The sequence below is a fragment of the Ambystoma mexicanum genome, chromosome 14, assembly GCF_040938575.1.
Source record: "Ambystoma mexicanum isolate Mex_15411 chromosome 14, UKY_AmexF1_1, whole genome shotgun sequence".
NCBI lineage: Eukaryota > Metazoa > Chordata > Amphibia > Caudata > Ambystomatidae > Ambystoma > Ambystoma mexicanum.
In genome coordinates, this window is record NC_090940.1 from 593,802,566 (window position 1) to 593,815,272 (window position 12,707).

The window sequence follows — 12,707 nt, forward strand, 5'->3', positions numbered from 1 at the left end:
GCACCGATGAGGGTTCCTGTATGCTTTGCATTAAATTGCAGAGCATTTTAGGGGTGTCTGGTCAAAGGATCGAAAAAAAAGGATCGAATGCCCATTTTTTCTAAACCAAAAGGACCGGAAAAAAAAAAGTTTTTAATGCTTTTATACTTATTTATCTATATATTTTTCAGTTTAGTGTGCAAAAAAAGTTTTTTAAAAAGGAAAACAGGGGGTTGATAGGGAACCCACCATAAAAAGAAATGTAAAAAAGCATTCCAAACTTTTTTTTCCGGCACTTTGGTGTAAAAAAAAAAGCATTCAATCCTTTTGTTTTAGATACTTTAACCTATAACCCATTTTAGGACTATAACAGCGACCAGAGATCTCTACATTTGATAAACAAGTCTGTGATAAAAGGATTGTATATGTGAATCTCTAAATTCATAACTGATGCATGGATTGGTGCTCACATCACGGTTCACAATACTCATCCTCACATTAAATTGTTTGTAACCATGAACCATACATGCTCATTTGGACAGTTTACTTTTTTGGATGCAAGTATAACATGGCTGCAACATCAGCCACTCAAATGGAGAACAAGAGCTCTTTTGCTTCTTGTTTCTGAAGAATTTTAGAGGAGGCAGGGCTGGGTCTGAGTGTGGGCATGCCCAACCCCAATACAGAAGCATCTTAAGGGAATTATATCTACAGACAGGGCAGGATACAGCACAAGAGAGACCAAATAAACAAGGCTACACAGAAAGGATTGTACCTCTTTCAAAGTTTAGCCTGACCAGAAATCTGATGAAGCGTTTTAAACAGAACCGGCTTATAATGCATGGTAAAGGGTCCACAGTTCCTCAGCCACTACCTCCTCACTATTATGCAGGTCTCAGGGGTTTTTTCGTCAAAAAATAGCAAGCCCATGCTTTATCTAACTGAGCTGGCATTGGCATCTCTTATTAGTGCCGGCCTGCAGCTAGTGAACATCATGGTGTGGCAGTGTCGAAAGGGCGTTTGGCCTAGGGGATTTACAATTTGAGGCAACTTCTTTGATTGTTTTATGTGTTTAAGTGTGGGCACAGTATGGCATGCTCGTCAGAGTCACAAAAAACAGTCCAGTGTGCTCTTGTGTGGACATTAGACACATCAGCCAAAAACAGGCATATGTGCTGTCACATAAGGGAGCGCCACATAGACACCATTAACCAACAGAGTGGCGACTTGTGCAGCGCACAAATCATTGCTGTAAACATGTAACTGCATTGATTTGCCATGTACTAGTGTCTGCATGGTGACACACAATGAACCCTGCTTTGCTAATCAAGGTACCAAGTCACACTGAGGAGCAATCTGGTGTGTGCTATGCAGTGGTTGGCTTGTTTAGACAATTAAAAGACCTTTGATGATGAGTGGATGCATTTAGTCCATGTCCCAAAGCAGCCACTTGAATACTCAAGCAAGAAAATTAGGGTTAACCTTCCCAGACATGCGCCATATGTAACTTAAAAGTAATATACAACAAAAAAAAAACGTTTTGGTCTGTCAAATAAAGAGACATGAAAATAAAGAAAATAGCTTAAAACTTTTCAGTGTGGCACGTTCATTCTCTTGGAGGAATGCAAAGGTTCGGTCAGCTAACTGATACTTGTGCTGGCCTGGTGAATAAAATTGCCCCATGTTCAGTTCTTAACACTGAACTGTTAAGCCCATACTGTGTAAAAACAATGGCTTGTTAAGTGAGCCAAACTTATAAATCGCACCACTTCAAAGGCTGTCAACACAAAGAATGAGGAGCACAGGGTGTGGGACTCCAGAGCATCTCACATGCTGCGCTTGGAATATGCATTTCTTTGTTTGCATATTCCGAACGCATCACCACCATCCACAAGTCGGCAGAGAGCAGCCAGCGGGACATTGCAGAGGAGCACTCAGCGGCACAGCAGAATGCTTAATCTGTTCTCCAGCAAGCTCAGAAGCAGCTTTCTGGGTGGGCCCCTTAATGCGCCCACCTCCTGAGCTATTTATCTCTGCGCCCCGGGCTGTCGCCCGCTCCACCCGTGCCAAAGACCATACTAAGACAACCACTAGGAAAAGCTCATAACCAGCATTACGAAGTTGGGAGAAAACCTCCACAAAGCAACCAAGGCATAAATCCCCTTATAAGAGATGTACTTTTGGGAAAGCTTATATCTCATTTTACCAACAGCCAAGAGACTGTGAAACCATACCGAGAGATTGGTTTGGAGAATAGTGGAATCAATATTACCATGAAAGTAGTTGTAGGAGTTTTCCCCCAAGGTCACTCTTGATGCCAGCGACAGACGTGCCAGAATAGGCTCCATCTTGTATTGTATTGTACCTCCTGTTGGGTGAATATGCCAGTGAGACCACAGGGCAACCCCTCCTGGAGCTGCAAGAGCCTCTGTGCTATGCGGCCCTCCCACCTGCACTGAACCCACCCCAATCCCTGAGGTCCACCGGCTCTGTTCCGACAATAGCTTCAGAGGGCGTGTGCGTGGAACCCACAACCAGGGATGTAGGGATCGTGATTGCCAAAGGGGGCTTGGAGATCCCTCCCTTCCTCGTGTTTTTTCTCATTTTTAACGGCAGAAATGCATCTTTGGGGGAAAAGGGAAGTGGGGGAATGATCCTCCTATGAAGTCTGCCGGAATGTACATCCCGGATACTCCTTCGTCCCCACCTCGCACTTTGTGAGCCCTGTCCCTGGTTACTCCCTGCTTCTCTCAATTGGGGCATCACCTTGTCCATCCCCTTTCCTGTACCGTGGCATAGAGCGCCTCACACTGTGCTGCACCAAAAATGTCCAACAGCAAACCTAGTACCCCTGCAAAGGTCTGTCCTAACATGCTCGTATTCCAGAATAGGTCCCACAATGCCCTAGCTCCTTTCAGCAACACAGCGAGCCAGCCAATGCCCCAGCCCAATCCGGTGACCCCTCCCCTCCAAGACCAGGGCCCGCCGTCCAACAAACACAGGGCTAAGGCAAAGCCCTGCTCATCTGCACCAACAAGTCACCTGGTCAGGATTCCCCTGACCGAAACCCTGTTCCACAACAGCTACTTCGGTACCCGGCCTGGGGGAAGCAAGGAGGGAGGCCCAGCAACCAAGGAAGGCGAGGAAAAGAAGACATGCAGGGTTGACGGTGAGGATGTCAGTGAGGCGCAGCCAATGCAGAAGAGTCAGCAATCCAGAGTCCCAAGACCAAAGATGCTGTGTGGGACTGGGGGCGAGGCGAGTAGCAGGACCTGCAGCGGGATCACCAAGGAGGAGACAGGTGATGCTCTCCTCTTCCTCTGGCAGCTCTAAAATGGCGGTTTGCTGCTGCTGGATCCCTCCACCCCAGAAAGCCTGCGAAAAGGAGACTCTCGCCCCCTACCTCCTGCTTACCCAGCCTCTAATTGCCTAGTGCATTGCGCAAACGCTGTGCGCCGAGTAAGGGGGGGCCGAAGGGAGGGTGTGGGTCAGCTGTGGCCTAATGCCACACTTTCTGGCCACCTAACATGCCATCCCTCCATTCGGAGGGGGCCTACCTCCATTACAGTTCTTATTTCAATGAGGTGAGTACTCTCCCTCTGGTATGCATCTCTGATGCACACCCTAACATGGGTTTGCAGAGCTATTATGCATTTCTATGCATAAAGGGCGAACATAGACTCCCTTAGCACTTAAGGGTATTTTCATGAATAGCTTCTATGTACCACTATAAATGGCCACGGACTCATTGGGGCAAAGTCTTTCTTCCTGTCTCGGATTAGCACTTCTTTGTGGCAAGTGACGGCTGAGAAGTATCCAGAGTTGCGCTGAAGTTCTTTTCTGCAACTTAACATATCGATGTATCATGAATGTGTGCATGGGGCATGATTGATATGATATTTTATTTATATCACGCTTGTACACAGGTGCTTCAGAGCGAGGGGAACAGGGGAGAAAACAACAACAACGATCTTACTAGGCCCAGTGACGTTGAGAACGCGCAAGTGAATGGGGAAGGGAAAAAGGGGGAAAGTGCATGGGAGGGGGGAGAAATTGGAGCATAGGAGAGAACAAGATAAATAATAAGTAAATAAATAAATATGGTGATCAAAGAAAGTGGTAGTGCAGCCTGTGAGTGGCAAAGTGCAAGGTTAGTCAGATAGGGTGTATCTGATAAGTGCAGAAGAAGATTGACTTACAACGACAGATTCAGCGGGGCAAAAGATGGTAGAATCGACCTGGACAAGGGCAAAAAGGCTAGAGATTTATGGGTGAATTGCACTGTTGTCAAACCCCCTCTTGCCCTCCCCCTTGAGGATTGGGGACCAAGGGTTCTCCAAGTCGGGTGAGTCATTTCAGACCAGCATGCAATCACTCCATAAGAGGGGGCACGTTGGGCTATAAACAAAAAAGCATGCACCAGGTCCAGTTGCAAGTTCAAGCACCTTCTGTGGTATTAGTGGCCACCCGGAAGAGGACTGCCTCAAATGGGGAAAGAGGAAAGAACATAAGTGAAAGGGGGCTGGGCACGGGGCTGTGACGGGGCACTGCACAGATGGGTTTGGGATTGCCTACACCAGTTCAGGTGGATCTTATATCTGAATGTTGACGACGCTTGCCTGTTGTTAACAGGTTTCTCCAATGGTTTTCGTATTCCAGTTCAGCGGATGTCTATTCCGGACATCCCTAAAACCTGGTTATGGCTCTTAGGAGGCCAGAGGTGGTTAATGAAAAAGTGAAAAAGGAAAGAGCTCGGGGGGGAATAGCAGGCCCTTGTGTGCACCCCCCATTGAGGGAATTTGATTGTTCCCATTTGGGGCTAGAGCCACAGACAGAGGAAAACTAATTTCATTACATTCACAATCTGTTGTTCCCTAAAGGGGCTTCGTTAATGATGCCATAGATCAGAACGCATGTTCAGTGCAGTATGCTTCCTTCGATAATGCGCTCTCTCCGCTCCAGCAGCTGGGGAGTGGGACTCCGTTGGCCAAGGCAGATGCAAATCCACCTTTCGGCTCCTACTGGTATATTCGGTTACTTATCACCTTCTAGGTTTTCAAGTGCAAGAGTTCTTCTTTATTGACAAATTCATGCCGATGGATTGTTCTGTCTCGTGCAGTCATTTCGAAACATTCAGCACATTCTTAGAATGGGCCACTGTACGGACGGTCAAAGGGCCTGGGTGCTCCATTGCTGGGACCATTTTCTGTGCCACAGTGTGAGGCCATGCGGCAGGCTTTTCAGGAGATGGCCAGTAGGTAAGGGATGCCCTTGGCCACTGACAAGACGGAGTGCCCAGTCACCATGCTGACATGCTAAGGCCTTGAGGTAGATAAGGTTGCGGGGCGAGCGTTGTTTGCCAATGGGAAAGGTTCAGGTCTTCCGTGACTCTGTGGAATGCTGTATGGGTGTCAAGAAAGTGACACTGGGGCAGCTGTAGCGGGTAACTTTGCCCTGTGTAATATTCCCATGGGTAGACCCTTCTTCCGGTCGATAGCAGGTGCAATAAGAGGCATGGCAGAGAAACATCACCGTACAAGTTGGTTACGGTAAGTGAAAGAGAAAATGGACAATGTTTCTGTCCGACTTAAACGGATCGAGGGTTTGGCTTGAAAAAGAGGGCAAAAATGTGCAGTTGGGTCTTAATACAGACGCAGTGGGCAGTGAGGGATTTGGGGCAATTTTTGGTCCTGAATGGTGTGGGGATACATGTGCTCCCAAATGGTTTGGTGCAGGATGTTACATTTGTTCCCCAGTTGTGGTACCTACGATGATTTGGAAGGTGGCGCTGAAAGACACAAGTGTTGTCTTTTTGGTTGGATAGGATAGCATGTATGCAGTGCAGGCAATCAACAGTCTGAGGGATTCTGGATCCCATGGTCTTGAGACTATTGAAACAGCTAGTGTGGTTGTTTCTCATGAATAACATTCGTTTTGTGTGTGCCAAACCTCTGATTATGATTGGTTATTTATAATGCGTTCAATACCCAAAGATTTCGAAGCACGGACCCAAGGATCGAACCTGTGCTGCTCCACATCATCTTGCTTCCAAGGCATGCACGTTGCAACTGGGCTATCCACCCTGTTGGGAACAATACTGCTGCTGATGCTTTGTCTTGTTTTAAGATGCCGTGTTTCGCAATTGGCACCTGGAGGCATAGGAGATGATGACCCATTTCGGGAGATACTATGGAGGATTAGTGGGCAGCCCTCGCCCCATTGATCACAGGCTCTTTCACTGTGAAAACTAAGAGCCTACGAGGGCACGTTTAAGGACTTCAGCAGGGATCGGGGATTTGGGTAATTATTTAACAGGGCATCTCTCCTGCACTACCTGGGATATTTGCATGGTCAGGCGGTGTCCAGTGCTCTGACACGTAGGCATGTAGCAGCTGCAGTGTGGTTCTTTGCGGGTCTGCATGGATGTAGAGAAGTCAGCATCAGACTTTTTCATACGCAAGGCGCTGTCGGGTTGGGGTAGGCTACATGGGATACAGCAGGATGCAGGATGACGGTGTACCCTTCAAAATTATGGGATATCGTGCAGGCCTTGGAAGGGATTTCTAGGGACAGATATGAATGCACATACTTCAGGGCAGCGTTTGTTGCCTCCTTTTTTGGGGCCTTCCGCATTGACGAGTTGGTGGGGGCATCCACTCAAGATAGGAATGGAGTGCTCTCCTGGAGCGACACGGTGGTTGTTACCAGCATTTCGGTACACGTGTGGGTCAGGCAGGCTAAGAAAGATCAGGAAGGAAAAGGGGCAAAGATATAATTAGGCGCATGCAAGGAAGGATAGCTGAGCGGCTCGGAAGCAAGACGACACAGAGCAACACAGGTTCGATCCCTGGGTCCGCGCTTAGAAACCTCTGGTATTAAGCGCGTTATAAATAACCTATCACATCATATCAAGCCCCGATTTGTCCCATAGGGGCCATAACCAACTGGCTATTAGCTAGGCAGAGGGCGTGGGGCCATTATTTGTACTCTGGGATGGCTCCTGCTTATCTTGCTTTCCAATTCAGGAAGGTGTTCGATAGGGCCCCATCAGAGGCGGGACTGGGATCCATCAGAGGCGGGACTGGGCTCCATCAGGGGCGGGTCTGGGATCCATCAGGGGCGGGACTGGGAGGATTTGGGTTTGTCTCTTATTCCATCAGGATCGGGGCAGCCACCACGGCAGCAGGTTTTGTTTTAAACCATGGACAAATTCTGAAACTAGGGAGGTGGAAATGTAATGCATTCAAGGGATACATTCAACCTCACTTATTGTTCTAGTGCAGTACAGGGCCGGGGCATGCGATCGAGGAAGGGCGGGGGTGGGGGATCATTTTTTCCCTGCCTTGTAAATATAGGTTTGTGTTGTGTTGGTGGTCTTTGTGTAACTCAGACCTTTGACACAATAGCATTACAGGCATAGCCATGCAGTCCCAAAGATAGCTTTTGGTGTCAGGGGCAGTGATCAAAGCTTAGTTTCTTGTGATTTCTTCCAGTGTGTATGTGTTGTTATTTTTCTGGGATAGTGGGGGCGACCGAGCATAGCGAGGGAGCTATAACAATCTAAGGAGGGCCCCCCCCCCCCCGGACCACCCCAAGATTTTTTTTCCAAATATGGGGCTGAAATGGTGCATTTTACAGCAGAAAATGTGACCAAAAAGCCATAAGTTTACAATCCGTTCTAAAGGGGAACATGTACATTTCATGTCACCAACAGCAGACAAGAACATTGTAGAACACAACACATTTTAATGGTCAATGTGTCCACAGTGTGCATTCAGTCACTCGATGTATGTCTGCTAACAAAAGTGTCATGGATGAAGGTCCTCCCCCAAAATATCAATGACAAAGTAGTTTCTGCTGCAGTTTTTGAAGTTTGTTGAAAATAATATAAGCATAAAACAATTTTGTTATATATATATTTGGCCGGACCCAACATTGAACAAATAAATAAATAAACCGGGCCGTGGCCTGTAACTGCCTCGCCAGAGGCAGTAACAGTCCTCTGCCACAGCTCGCTCCTCTGCCACAACCCAGATAATTTATTAATTGGGCAAATAAATAAATAAACCAGACAGTGGGCTGTAACTGCCTCTGGTGCCCCATTCCAGGGGGCACCAGAGGCAGTAACAGTCCTCTGGCACGGCACAGTTTATTTATTTATTTGCCCAATGTTGGTCGGACCCAACATTGCAGAAATAAATGAATTAATCGGGTCCACGGACCTGACAAACATTGAACAAATAAATAAATAAACCGGGCCATGGCCTGTCACTGCCTCGCCAGAGGCAGTAACAGTCCACCGCTACAGCCCGCTCCTCTGATAATTTATTTATTTCTGCAATGTTGGGTCCGACCAACATTGCAGGAATAAATAAATGAATCGGGTCCACGGCCCGATACACATTGGGCAAATAAATAAATAAACCAGCCCGTGGCCTGTAACTGTCTCATTCCAGAGGACCAGGGGACCAGAGGCAGTAACAGCCCTCTGGCACGGCATGGTTTATTTATTTATTTGGTCAATGTTTGTCGGGTCTGTGGACCTGATTTATTTATTTATTTCTGCAAAGTTGGTCTGACCCAACATTGCAGAAATGAATACATTAATCGGGTCTGTGGCCCCGACAAACATTGGGCAAATGAATAAATAAACCAGACCGTGGGCTGTAACTGCCTCTGGTGCTCCCTTGTAGGGGTCACCAGAGGCAGTAAAAGTCCTCCGCCACGGCCCGCGCCTCTGCCACTAACCGATTAATTTATTTATTTATGTAATGTTGGTCGGACCCAACAATGCAGACATGAATAAATGAATTGGGTCCACGGACCCGACAAACATTGGGCAAACAAATAAATAAACCAGACCGTGGCCAGTGACAGTCCTCCGGCACGGAACGGTTTATTTATTTATTTGCACAATGTTTGTCGGCTCTGTGTACCCAATTAATTCATTTATTTATGCAATGTTGGTCTGACCCAACATTGCAGGAATAAATAAATTAATCGGGTCAACGGACCCTACAAACATTGGGCAAATAAATGAATAAACCAGACCGTGGCCTGTAACTGCCTCTGGTGCCCCCAGTAACAGTCCTCTGGCACGGCATGGTTTATTTATTTGCACAATGTTTGTCTGCTCTGTGTACACAATTAATTTATTTATTTATGCAATGTTGGTCTGGCCCAACATTGCAGAAATGAATACATTAATCGGGTCTGTGGCCCCGACAAACATTGGGCAAATGAATAAATAAACCAGATCGTGGGCTGTAACTGCCTCTGGTGCTCCCTTGTAGGGGTCACCAGAGGCAGTAAAAGTCCTCCGCCACGGCCCGCGCCTCTGCCACTAACCGATTAATTTATTTATTTATGTAATGTTGGTCGGACCCAACAATGCAGACATGAATAAATGAATTGGGTCCACGGACCCGACAAACATTGGGCAAACAAATAAATAAACCAGACCGTGGCCAGTGACAGTCCTCCGGCACGGAACGGTTTATTTATTTATTTGCACAATGTTTGTCGGCTCTGTGTACCCAATTAATTCATTTATTTATGCAATGTTGGTCTGACCCAACATTGCAGGAATAAATAAATTAATCGGGTCAACGGACCCTACAAACATTGGGCAAATAAATGAATAAACCAGACCGTGGCCTGTAACTGCCTCTGGTGCCCCCAGTAACAGTCCTCTGGCACGGCATGGTTTATTTATTTGCACAATGTTTGTCTGCTCTGTGTACACAATTAATTTATTTATTTATGCAATGTTGGTCTGGCCCAACATTGCAGGAATAAATAAATTAATCGGGTCTGTGGCCCTGACAAACATTGGGCAAATGAATAAATAAACCAGATCGTGGGCTGTAACTGCCTCTGGTGCTCCCTTCTAGGGGTCACCAGAGGCAGTAAAAGTCCTCCGCCACGGCCCGCGCCTCTGCCACTAACCGATTAATTTATTTATTTATGTAATGTTGGTCGGACCCAACAATGCAGACATGAATAAATGAATTGGGTCCACGGACCCGACAAACATTGGGCAAACAAATAAATAAACCAGACCGTGGCCAGTGACAGTCCTCCGGCATGGAACGGTTTATTTATTTATTTGCACAATGTTTGTCGGCTCTGTGTACTCAATTAATTTATTTATTTATGCAATGTTGGTCTGACCCAACATTGCAGGAATAAATAAATTAATCGGGTCAACGGACCCGACAAACATTGGGCGAATAAATAAATAAACCGGACCGTGGCGTGAAAGTAACTGTCTCTGGTGCACCCTTTCAGGGAGCACCAGAGGCAGTAACAGTCCTCCGCCACTGACCGGTCCTCTGCCATGACCCGGATAATTTATTTATTTCTTCAATGTTGATCGGACCCAACATTGCAGAAATTAATAAATTAATCGGGTCCACGGACCCGACAAACATTGGGCAAATAAATAAATAAACTGGGCCGTGCCCTGTAATTAACTGACTCTGTTGCACCCTTTTAGGGAGCACCAGAGGCAGTAACATTCCTCCGCCACGGCCCGGTTTATTTATTTGTTCAATGTTCTCTGTTCGACCTCGCAGGCCACCTGAAATGGCTTGGAGGGCCGCATTGTGGCCCGCGGGCTGTATGTTGGATAACCTTGCTCTAGAGGATGCCACCAAGACGAGCTGTGTGCGGTCATCGGCCACTCATTCACCAGGAGGATGGCACGGTCTGGTCTCTCTCTTCTAGAGGATATGTAGGTTCTGCTGTACGGCAATCATCGTCTGCTCACAAATCATTCTGCCGACTTGTTGGGGATCGGCGGTGGCGGCTCGTCCCTTGAACATTTCTGCCGAAAGCTGAATAATGGACTTGCCCGGTTAGCCTCCTAGCACGGGCGATTCTGGCCAATGGTCTGGTGAGAGGTACATCACACTTCCATCATGACGGGGTTCACATGCCTGAGCGGGTAACTGAACTGTTGTGGAATTTCCTGGCTTTCATAAGTACTGCCTGCGATGAGGGAGTGCCACGGACTGGTAGTGTTTGCCGGTGGTATTCTTTGGCTGCATCTCATTGGGGGATTTCGGGCCAGTAGGGGCCATGGGGGACAGGATCAGGAGACAGTCGGTATAGGTCCAGGGTATGGAGCCTCCTGGTACTGCCCACAAAAAGGGCATTGCGGGGAGGCCGGGGTGGCGCCTCATCATCTTGTATTGCTACTGAAGGCGTAATGGGCCACCTGTCAAATGAAATTCATGCCAGTATTGATGTGTTTATATGTTTGCTGCTTATTTGTTGAATTCTGTTTTCCATGTCACATTTGGGGGTGTGCTGTTAATAAATGAGCCCCGTTTTTTCGGCAAGATGCCCCTCCCTCCCCCCCAACCCCTCACTCAGCCCACAAGTAAGATGCACAGTGTGGCAATTAATGTTACTTGACAATCATGGCAAAGTCAGATAATGTATGTAAAGGCCAACCCCACTCTTTAAACCCACAAAAAAACAGGTGTGTTCGTCACATTTCCGATTTAGCTTTAATTAATTATGGGCACCAAGCGGTGAAGTCATAATGAACAACAGGGGGCTTCCGCTGATGTTCATATCTTCTGCAGTAGCTTGTCTCCCCTCCAATGACACCAGTAGCAGTCCATTAAGGGGTAGTGTTAACAATGCCGAACGCCGAGCACCTGCCGCCCCCCCTAATGTGCTGATCCCCGGATAATTATCAGTGTGGTGTCAGGAAGCGGCAGGACTCCACTTAATGGCTTCCCGCATGCACAAAACGACCAACTGTTGAATGAGAAGGCAGCATAGGAAGAGGCTGCGCGCAGCCGCACTCAGCGGGGTAGGGAGAAGGTCTAGAATCTTCCACGCGGGCCCGCTGAGCCGCCTCCCGGCGGTCAGCGTATTTATAGTCCCCAGCAGCTCACCGCTGGGCGCCGGTTCGCGCCCAGCGGATGGGAGGTCGAAGGTCACGCACGGCGCAGGGTGACATTTCACCAGAAAGGAAAGAGACGTTTGATGGGAGAATGAATGAAGTTAAAATGCATTTGTTTAATTGTTTTCGTTCGTCTGCTAACGACACGTGCGTATCAAAGCACAAGTTCTAACTGTCAGGAAATAAAAGAATAACGGAAAAGAGGTTGGAAAAGTAATGTTTTGATTTTCCTGCGTAAAACTGGGAGATCTATGACATCACAAATCAATACAGACAGCTTGTCCCAGAATCTTGCCCATAAACGTCAGTGCCTATTTAGCTACAAACTAACCTATGACCAGGGGAGTTGCTAGGTCTGGGAAAGACACGGGGCTACGCTGATGTCGAAACTGTCGGGATTGTGGGCTAGCTATAGCCTTTTGGTTGTAGCTCCTGAGATTCTATCCGGGGCTACAACCAAAGACCAGGGACTATAGCCCCATTAGCCCCCCACCCCCCAGCAACGCCTCTGCGCTATGACTGTGTAGGAGATACTAAGATTAACTTCCTCCCAACTCAGCCTGCATTGTGCTCGTGCACTAAAGTCTCCACTCACCCCAAACGCAGGGGACGTGAATGAGCTGAGGATGACGCGGGAAGAGGAGTGTCTTTTTAGCTTTGGAAGGCTATTGGTCCACACTTAACAGCATCATGCATTAAATAGATTCTATTTTCTGGAGTCCCAGACTGTTAATTAATACCTGATATGGAAAATTTGCAAACAACGCTACTGTATATCATTTGTGTTTGTTTACTCAGAAAGTTTGTA